Source organism: Diadema setosum, chromosome 9 (assembly GCF_964275005.1).
Source record: "Diadema setosum chromosome 9, eeDiaSeto1, whole genome shotgun sequence".
In the NCBI taxonomy this organism is placed as follows: Eukaryota; Metazoa; Echinodermata; class Echinoidea; order Diadematoida; family Diadematidae; genus Diadema; species Diadema setosum.
The window spans coordinates 11,475,561-11,484,633 of record NC_092693.1 but is presented as its reverse complement, the minus strand read 5'-3'; positions in this window follow the sequence as shown (position 1 = coordinate 11,484,633).

Sequence of the window (9,073 nt, the reverse complement as noted above, 5' to 3'; positions counted from 1 at the left end):
TTCCATAATGTTTGTTTATTTCAGCTATTCATGTGGCAATTATATCGATCTCTTTGTTCATGTGGCAATTATATCAATCTCGTTACGAAAGCAAAAGCAATCTTTCCCTGATGATTTCTAAAAATATCAGTTTTTATCGCTTTGTCGTGATTTTCTATTAACTATTGCTGTCTGATGACCAATGTCTCTTCATTAAGCTTTCAAAGGCAGTAAATAAAATACGTTGCTTGCAAAAGCAATTAGTGACAATTAGAACTGTGTAGTAAAAAAGTGCGTATACATGTTTTTTATTTCTTTTTTTTTTAGATTTGTACAAAATGTTTTATATCGTGTTCTTAAATTACAAACCAAAGGATGTTGATGGTGCACATAGTGTTTTTGTAATTTATTGTTGCAGTTTGTTGTAGGCCTTTTTCTTGCCTTTGAAATTATGTTAAGTCATTTTTACCTTGAATTCCGCAAATCTCTAGTCGGAAAATTGACAGTCGTGTAAAAATCGATTTAACTTTATTTCTTGCTTCTTCTTCTTCTTCTTCTTCTTCTTTTTTTTCTTTTTTTTTGCATTTTCTCTCCTAAAGAGACAGCATGTGTTAATAATTCATGTCACACGCATGAGAAATGTTGAATTTAGTGTGTATCATGGCTCACACTATGGGCAGTATGTGCCTTTACATTGTAAATGTATAGTACATGTATCTCAGTTGCTGGGGAGCAGCATGTGTTGTGCTAGCAGTTTGCACCAACTGATGGTGATAGCAAAGTATACTGCACATCCAATATGTCCAACAAGAGCATTAAAAAAAAAACCCAATTGTATATAGCCGATGTACATACTTGAACTTTCGCATTTCCATGGTAACTATTCATTCATTCCATCACCTCCGTTGGTAATGTATCTATTGATGTATTCATGACGTGGTTGGGCTATAAAAAAATAAAAAAAAAAGAGAGAAACAACAACACACTTTTAAATAAGTCGGGACGGACTCGGCGCGCCTAGGCAATTTGAGTTTCGTGAGATAGTCTCATGCGAAAACTTGGCAATAATGGATTATGTTTACCGGTATACAATAATCGTTGTATGTCTAGCCCAGAGCAAGCACGTATTACATATAAACGCTGGTGAAACGGGGGAATGATGGATCATGTTCGAATTGACATCGATATCGTGTATATTCATAATAATTTATTAAGTTGTTTGTGCCGATGAATTCCAGTATATCAAAGTGGTTCTTCGTGTACATAATGTACATAATGTATATTTTGATACTGCGTAAATGTAAATACTTTAAGAAGTCATCAAGCACTTTTGTCACTTCGTTTGATGTGGTATTATTTGTAGCAACAAACACGACCACTGAAACGCATCTCAATGTTGATCTTGCCAAACAAGAAGTAACTTACCGAGTATCCGTGTCGAATTTTCGAGGTTATCTCACTATGTATGTCATGTGCTGTGTAGCATGAGAGAAAAAATAGGACTTGTATTACAACGAGCAACAAACAAAAAAAGAAAGGAGCAACCGCTAAGGGGTAAGGGGGGGGGGGTCGGGAGGAAGATTTACCTCTCTTAATTACATTAATAATTCAGTGTTCAAGTGGGGAGATAGTGGGCATTTGTTGATTTTCGTTATTTGACGCAAATCATGTCACTTTTGTCACATTAGTTTACGCAGTCTGCACTGTAATTTTGAGCATCAAACATGAGAGAATAAAATAGTGAGAGAGAAAGAGAGATTCATCATGTCAGATGGAATACCTCGCCACATGATTATAATTAGGCCTATACAGTCACCGATCCTCTGAAATCCATTCCCTACGAAGGAGGGCTCTGAAAGACCCACGGACAGGACCCCCCCCCCCCCCACGAGGCACTGGTGGGGGTGCAGTGGGTGACTTCTAGGGTATGTGTGTAGGCCATCAAACCAGTATATAGGTGCAATGTACGTCAACTCTCGAGTATTTGTTAGCTTGCTTTTCACCTTTATGAATGTGTGTGTGTGTGTGTGTGTGTTAGTGTGTGTGTTTATGTTTATGTTTATTTGATTCATTCAGAGAGGAATTACGTTGACATAATAGATATAAGGATTTGTATCAGAAGGAGCAAAATATATATGGTGAGGCATACTGGTAATATTTCCACGCACGGGGGCGGCAGCCAACGGAAAAAAAAAAAATATAAGAGAGAGCAAGGAATCGCATGATTACAGCATTACAATGTATAGTGAGGGAAGTAATATGTCTCACCAACTGATGTCATAAATGTCAAGTGTCCATAGCATTCGCCATACGAAAATGTTCCTCTACAAGAAAGGAAAAGAATGAAGCCTGTACGTGCCGTTTTTCCGATGTCCGATTCTTGTATTTCCATCCATAGACATGTAAATAACTCTTAGGCAAGCGCCGTATTTCTTTGGCAGATTTTTACCAGCACTTTCTAGATTATTCACTCTGCACAGCGGGCAGGCTCCCGCAACTCGAGCACTCTTTAGAACAGTTGGGCAGAAGAAAAAAAATAATTGTGCGACACCACTGTTACTGCATTATCATTCAGTTTTAATAATGTCTTGATGTTGTTATTGTTTCAGTTGAAATGTTTGTGCTTTTTTCTTTGTGTGAGAGATGCGAGAATTATTGGACTTTACTATGAATGCCACGAAAAGTCGAACAGTCAGCGAAAGTCCATGATGTGGTTTGTGTCAAAAAAAGGACTGGAGACGATTGAGATACGCTGATTGTATGACTGTAGAATCATTTCAGAAGAATAAAAGCGTCTTTTTACAAACACACACACAAAAACAAGAGTCGTTTGCCAACCTTCTTGAAAATAATTGTTGTCCACTTGAGCAGAATGCTGCCACAGACCGGGTGAGAGAGAATGGGAGATGGAAGTGGGAGGGGATGGAATGGGGTGGGGTGGAAGGGGAGGGGGAGGAGAACGAAAGTGGAAGAGGGGTTAACAGTTACATATTTTAGTTAGTCTGAGAAGAAAGCGTGAAATTTTACAAGCACAACTGTGAAATATTGATCATAAATGAATTAAAAGTAAGAAAGTTATGAAAATTTACGAACTCGCGAGTATTTGCAAGATCTTCGAAATTTCTGAGTTTTAGATACAGTATGAACCTGCAATGGAGTGAGCTCATGATTCAATCACATCATACTTTCCATTCATCATGCATACTAATTATATATATATATATATATATATATATATATATATATATATATATATATATATATATATATATATATATATATATATATATATATATATATATATATATATATATATATTGATGATTGCGCCTCATGGATGTTGCATGAAACTCAGAGTTGCAACAAATACGGATGAACCTGCAGTCAACCGCGTGAACTTGTTCCAATACTTCTCTCTAAAGCTCTTCCTTTGAGGATATCGAGCACTCTCCATAGAAGGATAGTATCACCAAGTGTGTGTGTATATATATATATATATATATATATATATATATATATATATATATATATATATATATATACACACACACACACATTATGACGAATATTCAATTCTGCTATCAAGGTGTAAAACATGATGTTTCTTTTGGCTGACTAATTTAAGTATACTGATTGGTTAGCTATATTAGGGTTTGAGACTTTGGAACTGTAATTGCACAAAAAAGCTGGAAATTTCAAGATTTTATGTAGAAAATATTACAAAAAGCTGTGAGACAATGCCATCAATATCATCAGCTTTTCACATATTCAAAATGACTATTCGAGACAGTTTTTGTAAAAATTAGGGAAACTTCATGATTTCAGTATTCCCCTTATATCCATAGAAATGGTCAAATTTTCACGGTTGTAATTTGTAAAAATGTTACTTTCTCTTTAGATTGACGTTCAACTGATGTGTGTATGCGTGCGTGTGTGTGTGTGTGCATGCGTGCATGTGTGTGTGTGTGGGGGGGGGGGGCGGGTTTAAGGCTCCAGAGCCTCTTCCCGAACTTCTTCCACTGCTTCGCAAAGATACGGCTTTCTCCTTCTCTCTTCTGATGGTGATATTTCCTAATAGGACTCAATACTACACCAGTGCAGAACAATGGGAAGATCAAATCGCTATAATTATGGTTGAAATATCAGAATGTTCTCATTTCTTTCACTGTCTATGGGAACTCTTGAAAGACAGCTTCAAACACACACGGAAAATTAAACACAGACACACATGTGAACACTCACACATTTCCCATTTCTTCTGCTTTTCTCTCATTCATTTGTGAAAATATTGTCCATACATAATTTAGAGGATCCACACAAATCAAGTGAGTTTAAAAAAAGCTTTACAAGTCACAGATACAATCATTTCTCATTTTAATCCAAAGAGAATGAGACTTTCTGCAAGTTACAAGCCAACACATCACTTGACATGCTTGACAACCAAACAAGAAAGACTCGGGATCAATTCATGTTGGCCACAGTTTTTAATTTGCTCTACACTGTATCACACACATCTCTGAGAAGTATGACAGAAATATGATTACAGGTTGTTTTTTTCCGTAATTGTTATCATCATATTTTAAAACGAACTGACAGTACCTTGTACTCCATACAATATGCATTATGCACATCTTACAAAGATCTGAGAGAAGGAAATTTCACTAAGAGCTATGGCTATGGAATGTTTTCTAGACTTGCAAAAACTTCTGATGGAAGCAGACGCTACAGCAATGGACAGAGGTGACTTACAGGTGAGTCAAAATACCATTTCCATGGTAAGGAATGCACGTTTCTATGAATTGGGGTGAAAGGGAGTATTGGGCAGCAATCATATTAATGCCGTCATGATAAGTAAACATGTTTCAGATGTCTGCATACAAGTAGTTTGTTGAGGGTGGGTCACAAAAAGAACATACAGTGTAGTTGACGGAACTGTACAAGCATAACACGTCAGGCAAGGAGCCACGTTAACTTGTAAAATGTTGATTGAACTATTTGATTCAATTATTGATTAATTATAAAAAGAACCCCCCCAAAAAAAAAACAACAAACAAACAAACAAACAACAAGGTGCGATACGATATTACATACCTAAAACTTATATATTGCGCAACTCTTGAGGGAAACTCCACTGCATATTTCAGTGGGTAAAGCCCCTCCTACAACCCTGATGTTCTTGTCCCTTGGATTAACTTTTGACATCCCACATTTCACTTCTGTAATACCAAAATGAGAGAGTACAGACCAGATGAATGTCATCAGCAATCCCAGTTAGCTTGCTATCCAATACACAGGTGTCATTCTACCAATATCTCTGTGATATCCCCTTTTTAATTTCTCCGTACCCTAAATCTCTGAAATTTATTTCACTAAAAGTGGCAGGGCAGTTGTAGAAACTGTACCACCTTGGTACCAGAAGTCTTTGTGTTTCCAGGAGAAAACAGCTTCAACATGGTTGGAGCAGGAGAGACCGAGTACAGAAACCTTGGCAGGCTATGAATTAATGCCTACTTTCAGGCAACAGGATGCTTTATCACTTATGGTAAACCATTGCAAACAGAATCACCGCTCCACAGCAAAATCCCGAAAGATAAACCATATCTGCAACTAAGAATGGAAAAAAATAAAACAAGCAATGAAACGATGAAGGAGGACTTTCCCCAATGTCCTGCTGAAGGGTTTCCCCAATAAAAAGTCTCTTCATTTCTTACATTTATCTTCACATAAAATATTATGTTGAGCAGTTTAGGTTCCTTCTGTTCCTTTGTAGTTATTTCATTCTTTATGGGGGGAGAGGGGTAATTCCTAAGAATTCCTTCATCTTCAAAACAGAAACAAAACTGGTCTACATCACTATGAATATCAAACCACAGCAGTTCACTTTCCACATCACATGTAGCAAATGCTATGACCAATTCATAAAATCAAGGATGAACTTGAGTAGCTACGGCTGCTCCGACCCACGACCCAATACATACCTGCCAACATCTCAAGATGAAATATCTTACTCGTGGATTGCAAAAATCTTATTTTATATGCAAACTGAATTTAAAAATCTTACTTTCAGTCAAATCTTCAGAAAATACACATGAAAGGTATATCTAAATATTTTTTTAAAATCTTATTTCTCTGACAGAAAATCTTATTTTGCTATTTTTAATGTAAAAAATCTTACTGAATCTGATAAAATCTTATTAGTTGGCAAGTATGCCAATATCATTGTTAAGTCTGCCACCAGAAGAGGATCAGTTGGAGTGAAAAAAATTATGGCACTGACGTTGGTTGGTTGGTTGGTTGGTCGGTTGGTTGGTTGGTCGGTTGGTTGGTTGGTTGGTTGGCTTCCTTATTTCAGGAAGGCCTTTCAGTAAAGGATAATTGATATTTTATAAAATTACACATCATACAGTTCGTGCCCAGCATGTGACAAATGTAATAATGTATATTAATAGACTCGAATTGATCTTGCATAATGAGGGAACATAGATACTGGCAATAACAGCTACAGAAAGTACATTGACGTCGGCGGCAGCCCGCCACAGAATGACTTCGCAATCATTGCGAGCCTGACCAGAATTACTCTCCCACCAAGTATAAGTACCTTCTTGTAGTTCAGATCAAATTTCAAACCTTGTGGTCAAGACGTATTTCCACACAAAACAAGCTTGTTGCGGGGAAAGCATAGTTGTTGTTGTTGTTGTTATTGAGCAGTTTACTTTGTTGGAAGCATCTGGTTTGTTTGTACTTTAACCACTGGAGATCGTTTGCCTGCCAGATCCTTCTGTGCATAGAAAGTTCGATGGCTCCCTGATTCCAATGACCAACTCCTTAATCTTACGGAAGCCTACTGTAAGTGGAACTCTGCAACTGTCATAAATGCATTTGGATTAATGCATCACTGTAACTGAAGATAATCTGCGATGATAATCTTATAAAAAAAAGGGATATAAAACCTAAATATACAAGTAGATTGAATGAATGCAGCAATATTAGTAGAACACCTTGGTGAAGTTTGAGGAAAATCAGACAACACATATAAACTAGAAATGTCGCTATAGTGATTGGTATGCCTCCGCCATAATGCATGGTTCTCCGAATAGGTCTACTGCACAATGTCTTGACAATGTGTGATGACAGTTTCACATAACTGGCAAAATATTAAATGACAGGTTTGTCACAAATGCATTGAGTGTTCACTTTCCTTGAACTACGACTATGTAGGTTTATTTGGATGAATGGCTATACTGTCTAAGAGTGCAGGTATTTGGGGATTTGAGGATTTGTACCCAACTTTTGACCCTTTTATAAGTTTACAGAAGAAGTGAAATTTAGCACTTTCACTTGACCTTTGACCTTTTGACCCATGACCTTTTGGCAAGAAACTTCCAAGAGAATCTGTATTGAGTAATACATGCATACACTAAGTTTCAAGAAAAAAAATCCTGCAGGCATTGCGTAGATAAGAGAAAAATAATGACATTTTGATGAGTTGACCTTGACCTTTGACCCCTGAACTTTGACCCATGACCCCTAAATTCCCTGCATGATCACTGCCAGTCAGTTCATGCATATGATACTAAGTTCCATGAAGATACATTGAAATATTTGGGAGATATGGAGAAAAAAGTGAAATTTTAACATTTTTACTTGACCTTTGACCTCATGACCCAAAGCTCTCTCTGGGGAATCTTTATTTGGTAGTTTATGTATACACCAAGTTTCAAGAAAATACCTAAAGGCATTGCATAGATATAGGAGAAATAGTGAAATTTTGAGCATTTGACCTTGACCTTTTGACCTTGAGCATGTGCACCCAAAACTTGATAGGCGCAACTTCGCTCCTTCATACATCTTATATACATGCCAAGTTTCATAAGGATACCTCCAACAGTTTTTTAGATACGCTGTCCACAAAATTGATTACGGACAGAAGGACAAACTGACGGACGGACAACCCGAACAACATAATGCCTCCGGCAACACTTCATGGCGGAGGCATAACAATGCAAACAGAAGAAAACTGACCAGAAATGAATATAATCTATAAGTGGAAAAATGAGCAAGGAAAATGGGATTCCGATGCCGATGGAACCCCATTTTCTTTGCTCATTTTTCCACTATCCCAATGGAATTTCATTTTCTTTGCTCATTTTTCCACTGATAAACACATATAAAAGTTATGAATCTGTTCAGTTTCGCTGCAGCCGTTGCTGGATGACAAGACTACTACAGTTTGTGACATCACATTTATGAAGAATGATAATTTACAAAGAAAACATATAAAAAAAAATCAACAAAGTCTCCTTTTTGGTGAAAACTACACATTCCATTAACTTACTAACCACTGATGTATATCACAGGAAATATCATTCCGCCTGCTTTCTGAAAGAGGCAAGTCAAATGCTCTTTCATTATGTTTAATATGTTCCTTGTACTTTCTTTACATCATTTTTCATTATGTGATGTCCCAAACCGCAGAAGTCTTCTCATCAAGCCATGGTTGCACCAAAAGCTTAAAAATTCAGATCTTTTGAACAGATTGTCCAATTTTCCTAAAACTTTGACTGATGCATTTTACCAATATTGCTGCATTCACAAAATCCACATTTACATTTTGGTTTCATTCCCCTTTAAAATCATCACAGATAACACTTGTCGGTGGTCTCAGGTGACATTATCATCATTACACATTGTCATCAATGACATTGACATCAATTTGTCATCACCGTCATGTATGTGCTCAGTAACTATTATCCTCACATGTACAGACAATAGCAGGCGAACACCATGCAATCTTTATATGACACTTGCTGATGATGTCAAATCCACAATGCATTGGGCAGGAGTTCCAAAATTGTACCTCCACTGGTGTGTGGAACGATACTGCGCAAAGCAGAGACATAATGACTGAAACTTAACATCACAACATCCGGTCCTCACTCAACTGTCATTGGATGGACGGAGATTTATCATTTCATACAATGGCTTTCACATTAGTCTGTCCAATGATTTTAATAGTCTGTCCAATGATTTGCCCCAAGTTGGTTTGTCTTATTTAGACTGAAGCCAAGTCTCCTCCCCCCTTATTTCATAGGGG